We start from the raw sequence: 20,466 nt of genomic DNA, 5'->3' as shown, positions 1-20,466 counted from the left end.
TGTCAAACATTATTATAACCCCCCGCCCAAACCTGTTGTAAGCAATAGTTAATTTCCTGAAGAACAATCCCCTTTCAAATGTCTCTTTTTTTTGGAGAATTTATCCTTTCCATCCGTACCCGCATGGCTCCAGTGGCGCAATCGGTCAGCGCGCGGTACTTATAAAGCAGTAACTGTTGAGCAATGCCGAGGTTGTGAGTTCGACCCTCACCTGGAGCATTCTTTTCTTGTCTTTCTTTAGTATTTTTGACTACTGAAGTAGTTGAATCGGTTCATGATTTGGTGGCGATTGCTTCACTCTTATGAGGAAAAATTTTTTTTTTGATTTTTTACCTTTGCTAACCAGCCCCAGTGGCCTAATGGATAAGGCACTGGCCTCCTATGCCAGGGATTGTGGGTTCGAGTCCCATCTGGGGTGCTTGTGGATTTCCCTTTCCATCTGCATCTCATGGAATGTTGATGGTGCAGGTGAAAACTGTTCTACTGGACGATTGTCTTTTTTTCTCGTGACTTAGTTCTTGCAAACCTCTGCCATTTAGAGCGATCCTTTCTATGTACTGAGAGAAGTGTTAACACGCAACAGTATCGACTTTGTGTGGCGTTTGGTGCTTGTGGATTTCCCTTTCCAACAGCATCTCATGGAATGTTGATGGTGCAGGTGAAAACTGTTCTACTGGACGATTGTCTTGTTTTCTCGTGACTTAGTTCTTGCAAACCTCTGCCATTTAGAGCGATCCTTTCTATGTACTGAGAGAAGTGTTAACACGCAACAGTATCGACTTTGTGTGGCGGAAAAGCCTAGCATCTTAATTGTTTTCATCTTCACTAATGCCCCGAATACCACAGAGTATAGTTTCTAAGATATGGATATGCTTTCAACCACACAATGTTTGCAAATCTCAAAATATAAAAGAATAAGTGAAAAAAGTGAACCATTTTTGGAACATTTTTGACAATAATTTTTCCATATCATGTTCTTTATTAAAAAACAAAATGAGTAATCTTTCAATTTTCACCCTGGCCACTGGAGCTATTTTGGACTCGTACATCCTGTCGTTCTCGAGCAGTTTCACCTTAATGTCAGAGGTAGGGTTACAAAGACTGACAACACCTCTGTACGCAGCTGTTAATACAGGATCTACGAATCACAAAAGGTGATGTCACAGATGACCCTTTTGCCCCTGAATTCAGAAGAATTTTGGCAAACCCTCATTAGATGCTTCAATGCAAACTATAGCGTCAACGTGTGTTCATTGCAGCAAATGTACGAGCGCATTTCCTGAAAAAATCCCAGGATGTTTGAGTCTAAAAACACCCAGCGCACAAATTTCTCATTTTTAAGAAAGATTGCGATATGGTAGAATACATATTGTCAAACATTATTACAATCCCCCGCCCAAACCTGTTGTAAGCAATAGTTAATTTCCTGAAGAACAATCCCCTTTCAAATGTCTCTTTTTTTTGGAGAATTTATCCTTTCCATCCGTACCCGCATGGCTCCAGTGGCGCAATCAGTCAGCGCGCGGTACTTATAAAGCAGTAACTGTTGAGCTATGCCGAGGTTGTGAGTTCGACCCTCACCTGGAGCATTATTTTCTTGTCTTTCTTTAGTATTTTTGACTACTGAATTAGTTGAATTGGTTCATGATTTGGTGGCGATTGCTTCACTCTTATGAGGAAAAAATTTTTTTTTGATTTTCTAACTTTGCTATCCAGCCCCAGTGGCCTAATGGATAATGCACTGGCCTCCTAAGCCACGGATTGTGGGTTCGCGTCCCATCTGGGGTGCTTGTGGATTTCCCTTTCCAACAGCATCTCATGGAATGTTGATGGTGCAGGTGAAAACTCTTCTACTGGCCGATTGTCTTGTTTTCTCGTGACTTAGTTCTTGCAAACCTCTGCCATTTAGAGCGATCCTTTCTATGTAATGAGAGAAGTGTTAACACGCAACAGTATCGACTTTGTGTGGCGTTTGGTGCTTGTGGATTTCCCTTTCCAACAGCATCTCATGGAATGTTGATGGTGCAGGTGAAAACTGTTCTACTGGATGATTGTCTTGTTTTCTCGTGACTTAGTTCTTGCAAACCTCTGCCATTTATAGCAATCCTTTCTATATACTGAGAGAAGTGTTAACACGCAACAGTATCGACTTTGTGTGGCGGAAAAGCCTAGCATCTTAATTGTTTTCATCTTCACTAATGCCCCGAATACCACAGAGTATATTTTCTAAGATATGGATATGCTTTCAACCACACAATGTTTGCAAATCTCAAAATATAAAAGAATAAGTGAAAAAAGTGAACCATTTTTGGAACATTTTTGACAATGGTTTTCCATATCATGTTCTTTATTAAAAAACAAAATGAGTAATCTTTCAATTTTCACCCTGTCCACTGGAGCTATTTTGGACTCGTACATCCTGTCGTTCTCGAGCAGTTTCACCTTAATGTCAGAGGTAGGGTTACAAAGACTGACAACACCTCTGTACGCAGCTGTTAATACAGGATCTAGGAATCACAAAAGGTGATGTCACAGATGACCCTTTTGCCCCTGAATTCAGAAGAATTTTGGCAAACCCTCATTAGATGCTTCAATGCAAACTATAGCGTCAACGTGTGTTCATTGCAGCAAATGTACGAGCGCATTTCCTGAAAAAATCCCAGGATGTTTGAGTCTAAAAAGACCCAGCGCACAAATTTCTCATTTTTAAGAAAGATTGCGATATGGTAGAATACATATTGTCAAACATTATTACAATCCCCCGCCCAAACCTGTTGTAAGCAATAGTTAATTTCCTGAAGAACAATCCCCTTTCAAATGTCTCTTTTTTTTGGAGAATTTATCCTTTCCATCCGTACCCGCATGGCTCCAGTGGCGCAATCGGTCAGCGCGCGGTACTTATAAAGCAGTAACTGTTGAGCTATGCCGAGGTTGTGAGTTCGACCCTCACCTGGAGCATTTTTTTCTTGTCTTTCTTTAGTATTTTTGACTACTGAATTAGTTGAATCGGTTCATGATTTGGTGGCGATTGCTTCACTCTTATGAGGAAAAAAAATTTTTTTGATTTTCTAACTTTGCTATCCAGCCCCAGTGGCCTAATGGATAAGGCACTGGCCTACTAAGCCAGGGATTGTGGGTTCGCGTCCCATCTGGGGTGCTTGTGGATTTCCCTTTCCAACAGCATCTCATGGAATGTTGATGGTGCAGGTGAAAACTCTTTTACTGGACGATTGTCTTGTTTTCTCGTGACTTAGTTCTTGCAAACCTCTGCCATTTAGAGCGATCCTTTCTATGTAATGAGAGAAGTGTTAACACGCAACAGTATCGACTTTGTGTGGCGTTTGGTGCTTGTGGATTTCCCTTTCCAACAGCATCTCATGGAATGTTGATGGTGCAGGTGAAAACTGTTCTACTGGACGATTGTCTTGTTTTCTCGTGACTTAGTTCTTGCAAACCTCTGCCATTTAGAGCGATCCTTTCTATGTACTGAGAGAAGTGTTAACACGCAACAGTATCGACTTTGTGTGGCGGAAAAGCCTAGCATCTTAATTGTTTTCATCTTCACTAATGCCCCGAATACCACAGAGTATATTTTCTAAGATATGGATATGCTTTCAACCACACAATGTTTGCAAATCTCAAAATATAAAAGAATAAGTGAAAAAAGTGAACCATTTTTGGAACATTTTTGACAATGGTTTTCCATATCATGTTCTTTATTAAAAAACAAAATGAGTAATCTTTCAATTTTCACCCTGGCCACTGGAGCTATTTTGGACTCGTACATCCTGTCGTTCTCGAGCAGTTTCACCTTAATGTCATAGGTAGGGTTACAAAGACTGACAACACCTCTGTACGCAGCTGTTAATACAGGATCTAGGAATCACAAAAGGTGATGTCACAGATGACCCTTTTGCCCCTGAATTCAGAAGAATTTTGGCAAACCCTCATTAGATGCTTCAATGCAAACTATAGCGTCAACGTGTGTTCATTGCAGCAAATGTACGAGCGCATTTCCTGAAAAAATCCCAGGATGTTTGAGTCTAAAAAGACCCAGCGCACAAATTTCTCATTTTTAAGAAAGATTGCGATATGGTAGAATACATATTGTCAAACATTATTATAACCCCCCGCCCAAACCTGTTGTAAGCAATAGTTAATTTCCTGAAGAACAATCCCCTTTCAAATGTCTCTTTTTTTTGGAGAATTTATCCTTTCCATCCGTACCCGCATGGCTCCAGTGGCGCAATCGGTCAGCGCACGGTACTTATAAAGCAGTAACTGTTGAGCAATGCCGAGGTTGTGAGTTCGACCATCACCTGGAGCATTCTTTTCTTGTCTTTCTTTAGTATTTTTGACTACTGAAGTAGTTGAATCGGTTCATGATTTGGTGGCGATTGCTTCACTCTTATGAGGAAAAAAAAATTTTTTTTGATTTTTTACCTTTGCTAACCAGCCCCAGTGGCCTAATGGATAAGGCACTGTCCTCCTAAGCCAGGGATTGTGGGTTCGAGTCCCATCTGGGGTGCTTGTGGATTTCCCTTTCCAACAGCATCTCATGGAATGTTGATGGTGCAGGTGAAAACTGTTCTACTGGACGATTGTCTTGTTTTCTGGTGACTTAGTTCTTGCAAACCTCTGCCATTTAGAGCGATCCTTTCTATGTACTGAGAGAAGTGTTAACACGCAACAGTATCGACTTTGTGTGGCGGAAAAGCCTAGCATCTTAATTGTTTTCATCTTCACTAATGCCCCGAATACCACAGAGTATATTTTCTAAGATATGCATATGCTTTCAACCACACAATGTTTGCAAATCTCAAAATATAAAAGAATAAGTGAAAAAAGTGAACCATTTTTGGAACATTTTTGACAATGGTTTTCCATATCATGTTCTTTATTAAAAAACAAAATGAGTAATCTTTCAATTTTCACCCTGTCCACTGGAGCTATTTTGGACTCGTACATCCTGTCGTTCTCGAGCATTTTCACCTTAATGTCAGAGGTAGGGTTACAAAGACTGACAACACCTCTGTACGCAGCTGTTAATACAGGATCTAGGAATCACAAAAGGTGATGTCACAGATGACCCTTTTGCCCCTGAATTCAGAAGAATTTTGGCAAACATTCATTAGATGCTTCAATGCATACTATAGCGTCAACGTGTGTTCATTGCAGCAAATGTACGAGCGCATTTCCTGAAAAAATCCCAGGATGTTTTAGTCTAAAAAGACCCAGCGCACAAATTTCTCATTTTTAAGAAAGATTGCGATATGGTAGAATACATATTGTCAAACATTATTATAACCCCCCGCCCAAACCTGTTGTAAGCAATAGTTAATTTCCTGAAGAACAATCCCCTTTCAAATGTCTCTTTTTTTTGGAGAATTTATCCTTTCCATCCGTACCCGCATGGCTCCAGTGGCGCAATCGGTCAGCGCGCGGTACTTATAAAGCAGTAACTGTTGAGCAATACCGAGGTTGTGAGTTCGACCCTCACCTGGAGCATTCTTTTCTTTTCTTGTCTTTCTTTAGTATTTTTGACTACTGAAGTAGTTGAATCGGTTCATGATTTGGTGGCGATTGCTTCACTCTTATGAGGAAAAAAATTTTTTTTGATTTCTTACCTTTGCTAACCAGCCCCAGTGGCCTAATGGATAAGGCACTGGCCTCCTAAGCCAGGGATTGTGGGTTCGAGTCCCATCTGGGGTGCTTGCATCTCATGGAATGTTGATGGTGCAGGTCAAAACTGTTCTACTGGACGATTGTCTTGTTTTCTCGTGACTTAGTTCTTGCAAACCTCTGCCATTTAGAGCCATCCTTTCTATGTACTGAGAGAAGTGTTAACACGCAACAGTATCGACTTTGTGTGGCGGAAAAGCCTAGCATCTTAATTGTTTTCATCTTCACTAATGCCCCGAATACCACAGAGTATATTTTCTAAGATATGGATATGCTTTCAACCACACAATGTTTGCAAATCTCAAAATATAAAAGAATAAGTGAAAAAAGTGAACCATTTTTGGAACATTTTTGACAATGGTTTTCCATATCATGTTCTTTATTAAAAAACAAAATGAGTAATCTTTCAATTTTCACCCTGTCCACTGGAGCTATTTTGGACTCGTACATCCTGTCGTTCTCGAGCAGTTTCACCTTAATGTCAGAGGTAGGGTTACAAAGACTGACAACACCTCTGTACACAGCTGTTAATACAGGATCTAGGAATCACAAAAGGTGATGTCACAGATGACCCTTTTGCCCCTGAATTCAGAAGAATTTTGGCAAACCCTCATTGGATGCTTCAATGCAAACTATAGCGTCAACGTGTGTTCATTACAGCAAATGTACGAGCGCATTTCCTGAAAAAATCCCAGGATGTTTGAGTTTAAAAGACCCAGCGCACAAATTTCTCATTTTTAAGAAAGATTGCGATATGGTAGAATACATATTGTCAAACATTATTATAACCCCCCGCCCAAACCTGTTGTAAGCAATAGTTAATTTCCTGAAGAACAATCCCCTTTCAAATGTCTCTTTTTTTTGGAGAATTTATCCTTTCCATCCGTACCCGCATGGCTCCAGTGGCGCAATCGGTCAGCGCGCGGTACTTATAAAGCAGTAACTGTTGAGCAATGCCGAGGTTGTGAGTTAGACCCTCACCTGGAGCATTCTTTTCTTGTCTTTCTTTAGTATTTTTGACTACTGAAGTAGTTGAATCGGTTCATGATTTGGTGGCGATTGCTTCACTCTTATGAGGAAAAAAATTTTTTTTGATTTTTTACCTTTGCTAACCAGCCCCAGTGGCCTAATGGATAAGGCACTGGCCTCCTAAGCCAGGGATTGTGGGTTCGAGTCCCGTCTGGGGTGCTTGTGGATTTCCCTTTCCAACAGCATCTCATGGAATGTTGAGGGTGCAGGTGAAAACTGTTCTACTGGATGATTGTCTTGTTTTCTCGTGACTTAGTTCTTGCAAACCTCTGCCATTTAGAGCGATCCTTTCTATGTACTGAGAGAAGTGTTAACACGCAACAGTATCGACTTTGTGTGGCGGAAAAGCCTAGCATCTTAATTGTTTTCATCTTCACTAATGCCCTGAATACCACAGAGTATATTTTCTAAGATATGGATATGCTTTCAACCACACAATGTTTGCAAATCTCAAAATATAAAAGAATAAGTGAAAAAAGTGAACCATTTTTGGAACATTTTTGACAATGGTTTTCCATATCATGTTCTTTATTAAAAAACAAAATGAGTAATCTTTCAATTTTCACCCTGGCCACTGGAGCTATTTTGGACTCGTACATCCTGTCGTTCTCGAGCAGTTTCACCTTAATGTCAGAGGTAGGGTTACAAAGACTGACAACACCTCTGTACGCAGCTGTTAATACAGGATCTAGGAATCACAAAAGGTGATGTCACAGATGACCCTTTTGCCCCTGAATTCAGAAGAATTTTGGCAAACCCTCATTAGATGCTTCAATGCAAACTATAGCGTCAACGTGTGTTCATTGCAGCAAATGTACGAGCGCATTTCCTGAAAAAATCCCAGGATGTTTGAGTCTAAAAAGACCCAGCGCACAAATTTCTCATTTTTAAGAAAGATTGCGATATGGTAGAATACATATTGTCAAACATTATTATAACCCCCCGCCCAAACCTGTTGTAAGCAATAGTTAATTTCCTGAAGAACAATCCCCTTTCAAATGTCTCTTTTTTTTGGAGAATTTATCCTTTCCATCCGTACCCGCATGGCTCCAGTGGCGCAATCGGTCAGCGCGCGGTACTTATAAAGCAGTAACTGTTGAGCAATGCCGAGGTTGTGAGTTAGACCCTCACCTGGAGCATTCTTTTCTTGTCTTTCTTTAGTATTTTTGACTACTGAAGTAGTTGAATCGGTTCATGATTTGGTGGCGATTGCTTCACTCTTATGAGGAAAAAAAAATTTTTTGATTTTTTACCTTTGCTAACCAGCCCCAGTGGCCTAATGGATAAGGCACTGGCCTCCTAAGCCAGGGATTGTGGGTTCGAGTCCCGTCTGGGGTGCTTGTGGATTTCCCTTTCCAACAGCATCTCATGGAATGTTGAGGGTGCAGGTGAAAACTGTTCTACTGGACGATTGTCTTGTTTTCTCGTGACTTAGTTCTTGCAAACCTCTGCCATTTAGAGCGATCCTTTCTATGTACTGAGAGAAGTGTTAACACGCAACAGTATCGACTTTGTGTGGCGGAAAAGCCTAGCATCTTAATTGTTTTCATCTTCACTAATGCCCTGAATACCACAGAGTATATTTTCTAAGATATGGATATGCTTTCAACCACACAATGTTTGCAAATCTCAAAATATAAAAGAATAAGTGAAAAAAGTGAACCATTTTTGGAACATTTTTGACAATGGTTTTCCATATCATGTTCTTTATTAAAAAACAAAATGAGTAATCTTTCAATTTTCACCCTGGCCACTGGAGCTATTTTGGACTCGTACATCCTGTCGTTCTCGAGCAGTTTCACCTTAATGTCAGAGGTAGGGTTACAAAGACTGACAACACCTCTGTACGCAGCTGTTAATACAGGATCTAGGAATCACAAAAGGTGATGTCACAGATGACCCTTTTGCCCCTGAATTCAGAAGAATTTTGGCAAACCCTCATTAGATGCTTCAATGCAAACTATAGCGTCAACGTGTGTTCATTGCAGCAAATGTACGAGCGCATTTCCTGAAAAAATCCCAGGATGTTTGAGTCTAAAAAGACCCAGCGCACAAATTTCTCATTTTTAAGAAAGATTGCGATATGGTAGAATACATATTGTCAAACATTATTATAACCCCCCGCCCAAACCTGTTGTAAGCAATAGTTAATTTCCTGAAGAACAATCCCCTTTCAAATGTCTCTTTTTTTTGGAGAATTTATCCTTTCCATCCGTACCCGCATGGCTCCAGTGGCGCAATCGGTCAGCGCGCGGTACTTATAAAGCAGTAACTGTTGAGCAATGCCGAGGTTGTGAGTTAGACCCTCACCTGGAGCATTCTTTTCTTGTCTTTCTTTAGTATTTTTGACTACTGAAGTAGTTGAATCGGTTCATGATTTGGTGGCGATTGCTTCACTCTTATGAGGAAAAAAAATTTTTTTTATTTTTTACCTTTGCTAACCAGCCCCAGTGGCCTAATGGATAAGGCACTGGCCTCCTAAGCCAGGGATTGTGGGTTCGAGTCCCGTCTGGGGTGCTTGTGGATTTCCCTTTCCAACAGCATCTCATGGAATGTTGAGGGTGCAGGTGAAAACTGTTCTACTGGACGATTGTCTTGTTTTCTCGTGACTTAGTTCTTGCAAACCTCTGCCATTTAGAGCGATCCTTTCTATGTACTGAGAGAAGTGTTAACACGCAACAGTATCGACTTTGTGTGGCGGAAAAGCCTAGCATCTTAATTGTTTTCATCTTCACTAATGCCCTGAATACCACAGAGTATATTTTCTAAGATATGGATATGCTTTCAACCACACAATGTTTGCAAATCTCAAAATATAAAAGAATAAGTGAAAAAAGTGAACCATTTTTGGAACATTTTTACAATGGTTTTCCATATCATGTTCTTTATTAAAAAACAAAATGAGTAATCTTTCAATTTTCACCCTGGCCACTGGAGCTATTTTGGACTCGTACATCCTGTCGTTCTCGAGCAGTTTCACCTTAATGTCAGAGGTAGGGTTACAAAGACTGACAACACCTCTGTACGCAGCTGTTAATACAGGATCTAGGAATCACAAAAGGTGATGTCACAGATGACCCTTTTGCCCCTGAATTCAGAAGAATTTTGGCAAACCTCATTAGATGCTTCAATGCAAACTATAGCGTCAACGTGTGTTCATTGCAGCAAATGTACGAGCGCATTTCCTGAAAAAATCCCAGGATGTTTGAGTCTAAAAAGACCCAGCGCACAAATTTCTCATTTTTAAGAAAGATTGCGATATGGTAGAATACATATTGTCAAACATTATTATAACCCCCCGCCCAAACCTGTTGTAAGCAATAGTTAATTTCCTGAAGAACAATCCCCTTTCAAATGTCTCTTTTTTTTGGAGAATTTATCCTTTCCATACGTACCCGCATGGCTCCAGTGGCGCAATCGGTCAGCGCGCGGTACTTATAAAGCAGTAACTGTTGAGCAATGCCGAGGTTGTGAGTTCGACCCTCACCTGGAGCATTCTTTTCTTTTCTTGTCTTTCTTTAGTATTTTTGACTACTGAAGTAGTTGAATCGGTTCATGATTTGGTGGCGATTGCTTCACTCTTATGAGGAAAAAATTTTTTTTTGATTTTTTACCTTTGCTAACCAGCCACAGTGGCCTAATGGATAAGGCACTGGCCTCCTAAGCCAGGGATTGTGGGTTCGAGTCCCATCTGGGGTGCTTGTGAATTTCCCTTTCCATCAGCATCTCATGGAATGTTGATGGTGCAGGTGAAAACTGTTCTACTGGACGATTGTCTTTTTTTCTCGTGACTTAGTTCTTGCAAACCTCTGCCATTTAGAGCGATCCTTTCTATGTACTGAGAGAAGTGTTAACACGCAACAGTATCGACTTTGTGTGGCGGAAAAGCCTAGCATCTTAATTGTTTTCATCTTCACTAATGCCCCGAATACCACAGAGTATATTTTCTAAGATATGGATATGCTTTCAACCACACAATGTTTGCAAATCTCAAAATATAAAAGAATAAGTGAAAAAAGTGAACCATTTTTGGAACATTTTTGACAATGGTTTTCCATATCATGTTCTTTATTAAAAGACAAAATGAGTAATCTTTCAATTTTCACCCTGGCCACTGGAGCTATTTTGGACTCGTACATCCTGTCGTTCTCGAGCAGTTTCACCTTAATGTCAGAGGTAGGGTTACAAAGACTGACAACACCTCTGTACGCAGCTGTTAATACAGGATCTAGGAATCACAAAAGGTGATGTCACAGATGACCCTTTTGCCCCTGAATTCAGAAGAATTTTGGCAAACCCTCATTAGATGCTTCAATGCAAACTATAGCGTCAACGTGTGTTCATTGCAGCAAATGTACGAGCGCATTTCCTGAAAAAATCCCAGGATGTTTGAGTCTAAAAAGACCCAGCGCACAAATTTCTCATTTTTAAGAAAGATTGCGATATGGTAGAATACATATTGTCAAACATTATTATAACCCCCGCCCAAACCTGTTGTAAGCAATAGTTAATTTCCTGAAGAACAATCCCCTTTCAAATGTCTCTTTTTTTTGGAGAATTTATCCTTTCCATCCGTACCCGCATGGCTCCAGTGGCGCAATCGGTCAGCGCGCGGTACTTATAAAGCAGTAACTGTTGAGCAATGCCGAGGTTGTGAGTTCGACCCTCACCTGGAGCATTCTTTTCTTGTCTTTCTTTAGTATTTTTGACTACTGAAGTAGTTGAATCGGTTCATTATTTGGTGGCGATTGCTTCACTCTTATGAGGAAAAAATTTTTTTTTGATTTTTTACCTTTGCTAACCAGCCCCAGTGGCCTAATGGATAATGCACTGGCCTCCTACGCCAGAGATTGTGGGTTCGAGTCCCATCTGGGGTGCTTGTGGATTTCCCTTTCCAACAGCATCTCATGGAATGTTGATGGTGCAGGTGAAAACTGTTCTACTGGACGATTGTCTTGTTTTCTCATGACTTAGTTCTTGCAAACCTCTGCCATTTAGAGCTATCCTTTCTATGTACTGAGACAAGTGTTAACACGCAGCAGTATCGACTTTGTGTGGCGGAAAAGCCTAGCAACTTAATTGTTTTCATCTTCACTAATGCCCCGAATACCACAGAGTATATTTTCTAAGATATGGATATGCTTTCAACCACACAATGTTTGCAAATCTCAAAATATAAAAGAATAAGTGAAAAAAGTGAACCATTTTTGGAACATTTTTGACAATGGTTTTCCATATCATGTTCTTTATTAAAAGACAAAATGAGTAATCTTTCAATTTTCACCCTGGCCACTGGAGCTATTTTGGACTCGTACATCCTGTCATTCTCGAGCAGTTTCACCTTAATGTCAGAGGTAGGGTTACAAAGACTGACAACACCTCTGTACGCAGCTGTTAATACAGGATCTAGGAATCACAAAAGGTGATGTCACAGATGACCCTTTTGCCCCTGAATTCAGAAGAATTTTGGCAAACCCTCATTAGATGCTTCAATGCAAACTATAGCGTCAACGTGTGTTCATTGCAGCAAATGTACGAGCGCATTTCCTGAAAAAATCCCAGGATGTTTGAGTCTAAAAAGACCCAGCGCACAAATTTCTCATTTTTAAGAAAGATTGCGATATGGTAGAATACATATTGTCAAACATTATTATAACCCCCCGCCCAAACCTGTTGTAAGCAATAGTTAATTTCCTGAAGAACAATCCCCTTTCAAATGTCTCTTTTTTTTGGAGAATTTATCCTTTCCATGCGTACCCGCATGGCTCCAGTGGCGCAATCGGTCAGCGCGCGGTACTTATAAAGCAGTAACTGTTGAGCAATGCCGAGATTGTGAGTTCGACCCTCACCTGGAGCATTCTTTTCTTGTCTTTCTTTAGTATTTTTGACTACTGAAGTAGTTGAATCGGTTCATGATTTGGTGGCGATTGCTTCACTCTTATGAGGAAAAAATTTTTTTTTGATTTTTTACCTTTGCTAACCAGGCCCAGTGGCCTAATGGATAAGGCACTGGCCTCCTAAGCCAGGGATTGTGGGTTCGAGTCCCATCTGGGGTGCTTGTGGATTTCCCTTTCCAACAGCATCTCATGGAATGTTTATGGTGCAGGTGAAAACTGTTCTTCTGGACGATTGTCTTGTTTTCTCGTGACTTAGTTCTTGCAAACCTCTGCCATTTAGAGCGATCCTTTCTATGTACTGAGAGAAGTGTTAACACGCAACAGTATCGACTTTGTGTGGCGGAAAAGCCTAGCATCTTAATTGTTTTCATCTTCACTAATGCCCCGAATACCACAGAGTATATTTTCTAAGATATGGATATGCTTTCAACCACACAATGTTTGCAAATCTCAAAATATAAAAGAATAAGTGAAAAAAGTGAACCATTTTTGGAACATTTTTGACAATAATTTTTCCATATCATGTTCTTTATTAAAAAACAAAATGAGTAATCTTTCAATTTTCACCCTGTCCACTGGAGCTATTTTGGACTCGTACATCCTGTCGTTCTCGAGCATTTTCACCTTAATGTCAGAGGTAGGGTTACAAAGACTGACAACACCTCTGTACGCAGCTGTTAATACAGGATCTAGGAATCACAAAAGGTGATGTCACAGATGACCCTTTTGCCCCTGAATTCAGAAGAATTTTGGCAAACCCTCATTAGATGCTTCAATGCAAACTATAGCGTCAACGTGTGTTCATTGCAGCAAATGTACGAGCGCATTTCCTGAAAAAATCCCAGGATGTTTTAGTCTAAAAAGACCCAGCGCACAAATTTCTCATTTTTAAGAAAGATTGCGATATGGTAGAATACATATTGTCAAACATTATTATAACCCCCCGCCCAAACCTGTTGTAAGCAATAGTTAATTTCCTGAAGAACAATCCCCTTTCAAATGTCTCTTTTTTTTTGCAGAATTTATCCTTTCCATCCGTACACGCATGGCTCCAGTGGCGCAATCGGTCAGCGCGCCGTACTTATAAAGCAGTAACTGTTGAGCAATGTCGAGGTTGTGAGTTCGACCCTCACCTGGAGCATTCTTTTCTTGTCTTTCTTTAGTATTTTTGACTACTGAAGTAGTTGAATCGGTTCATGATTTGGTGGCGATTGCTTCACTCTTATGAGGAAAAAAATTTTTTTTGATTTTTCACCTTTGCTAACCAGCCCCAGTGGCCTAATGGATAAGGCACTGGCCTCCTAAGCCAGGGATTTTGGGTTCGAGTCCCGTCTGGGGTGCTTGTGGATTTCCCTTTCCAACAGTATCTCCTGGAATGTTTATGGTGCAGGTGAAAACTGTTCTACTGGACGATTGTCTTGTTTTCTCGTGACTTAGTTCTTGCAAACCTCTGCCATTTAGAGCCATCCTTTCTATGTACTGAGAGAAGTGTTAACACGCAACAGTATCGACTTTGTGTGGCGGAAAAGCCTAGCATCTTAATTGTTTTCATCTTCACTAATGCCCCGAATACCACAGAGTATATTTTCTAAGATATGGATATGCTTTCAACCACACAATGTTTGCAAATCTCAAAATATAAAAGAATAAGTGAAAAAAGTGAACCATTTTTGGAACATTTTTGACAATGGTTTTCCATATCATGTTCTTTATTAAAAAACAAAATGAGTAATCTTTCAATTTTCACCCTGGCCACTGGAGCTATTTTGGACTCGTACATCCTGTCGTTCTCGAGCAGTTTCACCTTAATGTCAGAGGTAGGGTTACAAAGACTGACAACACCTCTGTACGCAGCTGTTAATACAGGATCTAGGAATCACAAAAGGTGATGTCACAGATGACCCTTTTGCCCCTGAATTCAGAAGAATTTTGGCAAACCCTCAATAGATGCTTCAATGCAAACTATAGCGTCAACGTGTGTTCATTGCAGCAAATGTACGAGCGCATTTCCTGAAAAAATCCCAGGATGTTTGAGTCTAAAAAGACCCAGCGCACAAATTTCTCATTTTTAAGAAAGATTGCGATATGGTAGAATACATATTGTCAAACATTATTATAACCCCCCGCCCAAACCTGTTGTAAGCAATAGTTAATTTCCTGACGAACAATCCCCTTTCAAATGTCTCTTTTTTTTGGAGAATTTATCCTTTCCATCCGTACCCGCATGGCTCCAGTGGCGCAATCGGTCAGCGCGCGGTACTTATAAAGCAGTAACTGTTGAGCAATGCCGAGGTTGTGAGTTCGACCCTCACCTGGAGCATTCTTTTCTTGTCTTTCTTTAGTATTTTTGACTACTCAAGTAGTTGAATCGGTTCATTATTTGGTGGCGATTGCTTCACTCTTATGAGGAAAAAATTTTTTTTTGATTTTTTACCTTTGCTAACCAGCCCCAGTGGCCTAATGGATAATGCACTGGCCTCCTACGCCAGAGATTGTGGGTTCGAGTCCCATCTGGGGTGCTTGTGGATTTCCCTTTCCAACAGCATCTCATGGAATGTTGATGGTGCAGGTGAAAACTGTTCTACTGGACGATTGTCTTGTTTTCTCGTGACTTAGTTCTTGCAAACCTCTGCCATTTAGAGCTATCCTTTCTATGTACTGAGACAAGTGTTAACACGCAGCAGTATCGACTTTGTGTGGCGGAAAAGCCTAGCAACTTAATTGTTTTCATCTTCACTAATGCCCCGAATACCACAGAGTATATTTTCTAAGATATGGATATGCTTTCAACCACACAATGTTTGCAAATCTCAAAATATAAAAGAATAAGTGAAAAAAGTGAACCATTTTTGGAACATTTTTGACAATGGTTTTCCATATCATGTTCTTTATTAAAAGACAAAATGAGTAATCTTTCAATTTTCACCCTGGCCACTGGAGCTATTTTGGACTCGTACATCCTGTCGTTCTCGAGCAGTTTCACCTTAATGTCAGAGGTAGGGTTACAAAGACTGACAACACCTCTGTACGCAGCTGTTAATACAGGATCTAGGAATCACAAAAGGTGATGTCACAGATGACCCTTTTGCCCCTGAATTCAGAAGAATTTTGGCAAACCCTCATTAGATGCTTCAATGCAAACTATAGCGTCAACGTGTGTTCATTGCAGCAAATGTACGAGCGCATTTCCTGAAAAAATCCCAGGATGTTTGAGTCTAAAAAGACCCAGCGCACAAATTTCTCATTTTTAAGAAAGATTGCGATATGGTAGAATACATATTGTCAAACATTATTATAACCCCCCGCCCAAACCTGTTGTAAGCAATAGTTAATTTCCTGAATAACAATCCCCTTTCAAATGTCTCTTTTTTTTGGAGAATTTATCCTTTCCATCCGTACCCGCATGGCTCCAGTGGTGCAATCGGTCAGCGCGCGGTACTTATAAAGCAGTAACTGTTGAGCAATGCCGAGGTTGTGAGTTCGACCCTCACCTGGAGCATTCTTTTCTTGTCTTTCTTTAGTATTTTTGACTACTGAAGTAGTTGAATCGGTTCATGATTTGGTGGCGATTGCTTCACTCTTATGAGGAAAAAATTTTTTTTTGATTTTTTACCTTTGCTAACCAGACCCAGTGGCCTAATGGATAAGGCACTGGCCTCCTAAGCCAGGGATTGTGGGTTCGAGTCCCATCTGGGGTGCTTGTGGATTTCCCTTTCCAACAGCATCTCATGGAATGTTGATGGTGCAGGTGAAAACTGTTCTACTGGACGATTGTCTTGTTTTCTCATGACTAAGTTCTTGCAAACCTCTGCCATTTAGAGCGATCCTTTCTATGTACTGAGAGAAGTGTTAACACGCAACAGTATCGACTTTGTGTGGCGGAAAAGCCTAGCATCTTAATTGTTTTCATCTTCATTAATGCCCCGAATACCACAGAGTATATTTTCTAAGATATGGATATGCTTTCAACCACACAATGTTTGCAAATCTCAAAATATAAAAGAATAAGTGAAAAAAGTGAACCATTTTTGGAACATTTTTGACAATGGTTTTCCATATCATGTTCTTTATTAAAAAACAAAATGAGTAATCTTTCAATTTTCATCCTGGCCACTGGAGCTATTTTGGACTCGTACATCCTGTCGTTCTCGAGCAGTTTCACCTTAATGTCAGAGGTAGGGTTACAAAGACTGACAACACCTCTGTACGCAGCTGTTAATACAGGATCTAGGAATCACAAAAGGTGATGTCACAGATGACCCTTTTGCCCCTGAATTCAGAAGAATTTTGGCAAACCCTCATTAGATGCTTCAATCCAAACTATAGCGTCAACGTGTGTTCATTGCAGCAAATGTACGAGCGCATTTCCTGAAAAAATCCCAGGATGTTTGAGTCTAAAAAGACCCAGCGCACAAATTTCTCATTTTTAAGAAAGATTGCGATATGGTATAATACATATTGTCAAACATTATTATAACCCCCCGCCCAAACCTGTTGTAAGCAATAGTTAATTTCCTGAAGAACAATCCCCTTTCAAATGTCTCTTTTTTTTGGAGAATTTATCCTTTCCATCCGTACCCGCATGGCTCCAGTGGTGCAATCGGTCAGCGCGCGGTACTTATAAAGCAGTAACTGTTGAGCAATGCCGAGGTTGTGAGTTCGACCCTCACCTGGAGCATTCTTTTCTTGTCTTTCTTTAGTATTTTTGACTACTGAAGTAGTTGAATCGGTTCATGATTTGGTGGCGATTGCTTCACTCTTATGAGGAAAAAATTTTTTTTTGATTTTTTACCTTTGCTAACCAGACCCAGTGGCCTAATGGATAAGGCACTGGCCTCCTAAGCCAGGGATTGTGGGTTCGAGTCCCATCTGGGGTGCTTGTGGATTTCCCTTTCCAACAGCATCTCATGGAATCTTGATGGTGCAGGTGAAAACTGTTCTACTGGACGATTGTCTTGTTTTCTCATGACTAAGTTCTTGCAAACCTCTGCCATTTAGAGCGATCCTTTCTATGTACTGAGAGAAGTGTTAACACGCAACAGTATCGACTTTGTGTGGCGGAAAAGCCTAGCATCTTAATTGTTTTCATCTTCATTAATGCCCCGAATACCACAGAGTATATTTTCTAAGATATGGATATGCTTTCAACCACACAATGTTTGCAAATCTCAAAATATAAAAGAATAAGTGAAAAAAGTGAACCATTTTTGGAACATTTTTGACAATGGTTTTCCATATCATGTTCTTTATTAAAAAACAAAATGAGTAATCTTTCAATTTTCACCCTGGCCACTGGAGCTATTTTGGACTCGTACATCCTGTCGTTCTCGAGCAGTTTCACCTTAATGTCAGAGGTAGGGTTACAAAGACTGAAAACACCTCTGTACGCAGCTGTTAACACAGGATCTAGGAATCACAAAAGGTGATGTCACAGATGACCCTTTTGCCCCTGAATTCAGAAGAATTTTGGCAAACCCTCATTAGATGCTTCAATGCAAACTATAGCGTCAACGTGTGTTCATTGCAGCAAATGTACGAGCGCATTTCCTGAAAAAATCCCAGGATGTTTGAGTCTAAAAAGACCCAGCGCACAAATTTCTCATTTTTAAGAAAGATTGCGATATGGTAGAATACATATTGTCAAACATTATTATAACCCCCCGCCCAAACCTGTTGTAAGCAATAGTTAATTTCCTGAAGAACAATCCCCTTTCAAATGTCTCTTTTTTTTGGAGAATTTATCCTTTCCATCCATACCCGCATGGCTCCAGTGGCGCAATCGGTCAGCGTGCGGTACTTATAAAACAGTAACTGTTGAGCAATGCCGAGGTTGTGATTTCGACCCTCACCTAGAGCATTCTTTTCTTGTCTTTCTTTAGTATTTTTGACTACTGAAGTAGTTGAATCGGTTCATGATTTGGTGGCGATTGCTTCACTCTTATGAGGAAAAAAATTTTTTTTGATTTTTTACCTTTGCTATCCAGCCCCAGTGGACTAATGGATAAGGCACTGGCCTCCTAAGCCAGGGATTGTGGGTTCGAGTCCCATCTGGGGTGCTTGTGGATTTCCCTTTCCAACAACATCTCATGGAATGTTGATGGTGCAGTTGAAAACTGTTCTACTGGACGATTGTCTTGTTTTCTCGTGACTTAGTTCTTGCAAACCTCTGAAATTTAGAGCGATCCTTTCTATGTACTGAGAGAAGTGTTAACACGCAACAGTATCGACTTTGTGTGGCGGAAAAGCCTTGCATCTTAATTGTTTTCATCTTCACTAATGCCCCGAATACCACAGAGTATATTTTCTAAGATATGGATATGCTTTCAACCACACAATGTTTGCAAATCTCAAAATATAAAAGAATAAGTGAAAAAAGTGAACCATTTTTGGAACATTTTTGACAATGGTTTTCCATATCATGTTCTTTATTAAAAAACAAAATGAGTAATCTTTCAATTTTCACCCTGGCCACTGGAGCTATTTTGGACTCGTACATCCTGTCGTTCTCGAGCAGTTTCACCTTAATGTCAGAGGTAGGGTTACAAAGACTGACAACACCTCTGTACGCAGCTGTTAACACAGGATCTAGGAATCACAAAAGGTGATGTCACAGATGACCCTTTTGCCCCTGAATTCAGAAGAATTTTGGCAAACCCTCATTAGATGCTTCAATGCAAACTATAGCGCCAACGTGTGTTCATTGCAGCAAATGTACGAGCGCATTTCCTGAAAAAATCCCAGGATGTTTGAGTCTAAAAAGACCCAGCGCACAAATTTCTCATTTTTAAGAAAGATTGCGATATGGTAGAATACATATTGTCAAACATTATTATAACCCCCCGCCCAAACCTGTTGTAAGCAATAGTTAATTTCCTGAAGAACAATCCCCTTTCAAATGTCTCTTTTTTTTTGCAGAATTTATCCTTTCCATCCGTACACGCATGGCTCCAGTGGCGCAATCGGTCAGCGCGCCGTACTTATAAAGCAGTAACTGTTGAGCAATGTCGAGGTTGTGAGTTCGACCCTCACCTGGAGCATTCTTTTCTTGTCTTTCTTTAGTATTTTTGACTACTGAAGTAGTTGAATCGGTTCATGATTTGGTGGCGATTGCTTCACTCTTATGAGGAAAAAATTTTTTTTTTAATTTTTTCCTTTGCTATCCAGCCCCAGTGGCCTAATGGATAAGGCACTGGCCTCCTAAGCCAGGGATTGTGGGTTCGAGTCCCATCTGGGGTGCTTGTGGATTTCCCTTTCCAACAGCATCTCATGGAATGTTGATGGTGCAGGTGAAAACTGTTCTACTGGACGATTGTCTTGTTTTCTCGTGACTTAGTTCTTGCAAACCTCTGCCATTTAGAGCGATCCTTTCTATGTACTGAGAGAAGTGTTAACACGCAACAGTATCGACTTTGTGTGGCGGAAAAGCCTAGCATCTTAATTGTTTTCATCTTCACTAATGCCCCGAATACCACAGAGTATATTTTCTAAGATATGGATATGCTTTCAACCACACAATGTTTGCAAATCTCAAAATATAAAAGAATAAGTGAAAAAAGTGAACCATTTTTGGAACATTTTTGACAATGGTTTTCCATATCATGTTCTTTATTAAAAAACAAAATGAGTAATCTTTCAATTTTCACCCTGGCCACTGGAGCTATTTTGGACTCGTACATCCTGTCGTTCTCGAGCAGTTTCACCTTAATGTCAGAGGTAGGGTTACAAAGACTGACAACACCTCTGTACGCAGCTGTTAATACAGGATCTAGGAATCACAAAAGGTGATGTCACAGATGACCCTTTTGCCCCTGAATTCAGAAGAATTTTGGCAAACCCTCATTGGATGCTTCAATGCAAA

The 20,466-nt window shown here is 40.3% G+C and overlaps 32 non-coding genes across 32 annotated transcripts; all 32 read left to right on the top strand.

Moving 5' to 3' along the window:
* Positions 1-126: 126 nt before the first annotated feature.
* On the top strand, positions 127-219 carry TRNAI-UAU (transfer RNA isoleucine (anticodon UAU)). Its single transcript is given in 2 exon segments — positions 127-164; positions 184-219. It is a non-coding gene; the product is annotated as a tRNA-Ile (tRNA).
* A 126-nt stretch (positions 220-345) lies between these two features.
* TRNAR-CCU (transfer RNA arginine (anticodon CCU)) lies at positions 346-418 on the top strand. Its single transcript has one exon. It is a non-coding gene; the product is annotated as a tRNA-Arg (tRNA).
* Positions 419-1,496: 1,078 nt separating this feature from the next.
* Positions 1,497-1,589, top strand: TRNAI-UAU (transfer RNA isoleucine (anticodon UAU)). The gene is given in 2 exon segments: positions 1,497-1,534; positions 1,554-1,589. It is a non-coding gene; the product is annotated as a tRNA-Ile (tRNA).
* Positions 1,590-2,865: 1,276 nt separating this feature from the next.
* On the top strand, positions 2,866-2,958 carry TRNAI-UAU (transfer RNA isoleucine (anticodon UAU)). Its single transcript is given in 2 exon segments — positions 2,866-2,903; positions 2,923-2,958. It is a non-coding gene; the product is annotated as a tRNA-Ile (tRNA).
* Positions 2,959-3,084: 126 nt separating this feature from the next.
* On the top strand, positions 3,085-3,157 carry TRNAS-ACU (transfer RNA serine (anticodon ACU)). Its single transcript has one exon. It is a non-coding gene; the product is annotated as a tRNA-Ser (tRNA).
* A 1,077-nt stretch (positions 3,158-4,234) lies between these two features.
* Positions 4,235-4,327, top strand: TRNAI-UAU (transfer RNA isoleucine (anticodon UAU)). Its single transcript is given in 2 exon segments — positions 4,235-4,272; positions 4,292-4,327. It is a non-coding gene; the product is annotated as a tRNA-Ile (tRNA).
* Positions 4,328-4,455: 128 nt separating this feature from the next.
* TRNAR-CCU (transfer RNA arginine (anticodon CCU)) lies at positions 4,456-4,528 on the top strand. Its single transcript has one exon. It is a non-coding gene; the product is annotated as a tRNA-Arg (tRNA).
* Positions 4,529-5,415: 887 nt separating this feature from the next.
* Positions 5,416-5,508, top strand: TRNAI-UAU (transfer RNA isoleucine (anticodon UAU)). Its single transcript is given in 2 exon segments — positions 5,416-5,453; positions 5,473-5,508. It is a non-coding gene; the product is annotated as a tRNA-Ile (tRNA).
* Positions 5,509-5,639: 131 nt separating this feature from the next.
* TRNAR-CCU (transfer RNA arginine (anticodon CCU)) lies at positions 5,640-5,712 on the top strand. The gene has a single exon. It is a non-coding gene; the product is annotated as a tRNA-Arg (tRNA).
* Positions 5,713-6,578: 866 nt separating this feature from the next.
* Positions 6,579-6,671, top strand: TRNAI-UAU (transfer RNA isoleucine (anticodon UAU)). Its single transcript is given in 2 exon segments — positions 6,579-6,616; positions 6,636-6,671. It is a non-coding gene; the product is annotated as a tRNA-Ile (tRNA).
* Positions 6,672-6,797: 126 nt separating this feature from the next.
* Positions 6,798-6,870, top strand: TRNAR-CCU (transfer RNA arginine (anticodon CCU)). Its single transcript has one exon. It is a non-coding gene; the product is annotated as a tRNA-Arg (tRNA).
* Positions 6,871-7,757: 887 nt separating this feature from the next.
* Positions 7,758-7,850, top strand: TRNAI-UAU (transfer RNA isoleucine (anticodon UAU)). The gene is given in 2 exon segments: positions 7,758-7,795; positions 7,815-7,850. It is a non-coding gene; the product is annotated as a tRNA-Ile (tRNA).
* A 126-nt stretch (positions 7,851-7,976) lies between these two features.
* Positions 7,977-8,049, top strand: TRNAR-CCU (transfer RNA arginine (anticodon CCU)). Its single transcript has one exon. It is a non-coding gene; the product is annotated as a tRNA-Arg (tRNA).
* Positions 8,050-8,936: 887 nt separating this feature from the next.
* On the top strand, positions 8,937-9,029 carry TRNAI-UAU (transfer RNA isoleucine (anticodon UAU)). The gene is given in 2 exon segments: positions 8,937-8,974; positions 8,994-9,029. It is a non-coding gene; the product is annotated as a tRNA-Ile (tRNA).
* A 126-nt stretch (positions 9,030-9,155) lies between these two features.
* TRNAR-CCU (transfer RNA arginine (anticodon CCU)) lies at positions 9,156-9,228 on the top strand. The gene has a single exon. It is a non-coding gene; the product is annotated as a tRNA-Arg (tRNA).
* An 885-nt stretch (positions 9,229-10,113) lies between these two features.
* On the top strand, positions 10,114-10,206 carry TRNAI-UAU (transfer RNA isoleucine (anticodon UAU)). The gene is given in 2 exon segments: positions 10,114-10,151; positions 10,171-10,206. It is a non-coding gene; the product is annotated as a tRNA-Ile (tRNA).
* A 131-nt stretch (positions 10,207-10,337) lies between these two features.
* Positions 10,338-10,410, top strand: TRNAR-CCU (transfer RNA arginine (anticodon CCU)). The gene has a single exon. It is a non-coding gene; the product is annotated as a tRNA-Arg (tRNA).
* An 886-nt stretch (positions 10,411-11,296) lies between these two features.
* On the top strand, positions 11,297-11,389 carry TRNAI-UAU (transfer RNA isoleucine (anticodon UAU)). Its single transcript is given in 2 exon segments — positions 11,297-11,334; positions 11,354-11,389. It is a non-coding gene; the product is annotated as a tRNA-Ile (tRNA).
* Positions 11,390-11,515: 126 nt separating this feature from the next.
* Positions 11,516-11,588, top strand: TRNAR-CCU (transfer RNA arginine (anticodon CCU)). Its single transcript has one exon. It is a non-coding gene; the product is annotated as a tRNA-Arg (tRNA).
* An 887-nt stretch (positions 11,589-12,475) lies between these two features.
* TRNAI-UAU (transfer RNA isoleucine (anticodon UAU)) lies at positions 12,476-12,568 on the top strand. The gene is given in 2 exon segments: positions 12,476-12,513; positions 12,533-12,568. It is a non-coding gene; the product is annotated as a tRNA-Ile (tRNA).
* Positions 12,569-12,694: 126 nt separating this feature from the next.
* On the top strand, positions 12,695-12,767 carry TRNAR-CCU (transfer RNA arginine (anticodon CCU)). The gene has a single exon. It is a non-coding gene; the product is annotated as a tRNA-Arg (tRNA).
* Positions 12,768-13,656: 889 nt separating this feature from the next.
* Positions 13,657-13,749, top strand: TRNAI-UAU (transfer RNA isoleucine (anticodon UAU)). Its single transcript is given in 2 exon segments — positions 13,657-13,694; positions 13,714-13,749. It is a non-coding gene; the product is annotated as a tRNA-Ile (tRNA).
* Positions 13,750-13,875: 126 nt separating this feature from the next.
* On the top strand, positions 13,876-13,948 carry TRNAR-CCU (transfer RNA arginine (anticodon CCU)). The gene has a single exon. It is a non-coding gene; the product is annotated as a tRNA-Arg (tRNA).
* An 887-nt stretch (positions 13,949-14,835) lies between these two features.
* TRNAI-UAU (transfer RNA isoleucine (anticodon UAU)) lies at positions 14,836-14,928 on the top strand. The gene is given in 2 exon segments: positions 14,836-14,873; positions 14,893-14,928. It is a non-coding gene; the product is annotated as a tRNA-Ile (tRNA).
* Positions 14,929-15,054: 126 nt separating this feature from the next.
* Positions 15,055-15,127, top strand: TRNAR-CCU (transfer RNA arginine (anticodon CCU)). Its single transcript has one exon. It is a non-coding gene; the product is annotated as a tRNA-Arg (tRNA).
* An 887-nt stretch (positions 15,128-16,014) lies between these two features.
* Positions 16,015-16,107, top strand: TRNAI-UAU (transfer RNA isoleucine (anticodon UAU)). The gene is given in 2 exon segments: positions 16,015-16,052; positions 16,072-16,107. It is a non-coding gene; the product is annotated as a tRNA-Ile (tRNA).
* A 126-nt stretch (positions 16,108-16,233) lies between these two features.
* On the top strand, positions 16,234-16,308 carry TRNAR-CCU (transfer RNA arginine (anticodon CCU)). The gene has a single exon. It is a non-coding gene; the product is annotated as a tRNA-Arg (tRNA).
* An 885-nt stretch (positions 16,309-17,193) lies between these two features.
* Positions 17,194-17,286, top strand: TRNAI-UAU (transfer RNA isoleucine (anticodon UAU)). Its single transcript is given in 2 exon segments — positions 17,194-17,231; positions 17,251-17,286. It is a non-coding gene; the product is annotated as a tRNA-Ile (tRNA).
* A 126-nt stretch (positions 17,287-17,412) lies between these two features.
* Positions 17,413-17,487, top strand: TRNAR-CCU (transfer RNA arginine (anticodon CCU)). The gene has a single exon. It is a non-coding gene; the product is annotated as a tRNA-Arg (tRNA).
* Positions 17,488-18,591: 1,104 nt separating this feature from the next.
* On the top strand, positions 18,592-18,664 carry TRNAR-CCU (transfer RNA arginine (anticodon CCU)). Its single transcript has one exon. It is a non-coding gene; the product is annotated as a tRNA-Arg (tRNA).
* An 888-nt stretch (positions 18,665-19,552) lies between these two features.
* TRNAI-UAU (transfer RNA isoleucine (anticodon UAU)) lies at positions 19,553-19,645 on the top strand. Its single transcript is given in 2 exon segments — positions 19,553-19,590; positions 19,610-19,645. It is a non-coding gene; the product is annotated as a tRNA-Ile (tRNA).
* Positions 19,646-19,771: 126 nt separating this feature from the next.
* Positions 19,772-19,844, top strand: TRNAR-CCU (transfer RNA arginine (anticodon CCU)). Its single transcript has one exon. It is a non-coding gene; the product is annotated as a tRNA-Arg (tRNA).
* Positions 19,845-20,466: the final 622 nt, after the last annotated feature.

The sequence above is a fragment of the Dendrobates tinctorius genome, unplaced genomic scaffold, assembly GCF_039654945.1.
Source record: "Dendrobates tinctorius isolate UK_male_01 unplaced genomic scaffold, ASM3965494v1 ptg000272l, whole genome shotgun sequence".
In the NCBI taxonomy this organism is placed as follows: Eukaryota; Metazoa; Chordata; class Amphibia; order Anura; family Dendrobatidae; genus Dendrobates; species Dendrobates tinctorius.
This window is presented reverse-complemented; position numbering and strand designations above follow the sequence as displayed.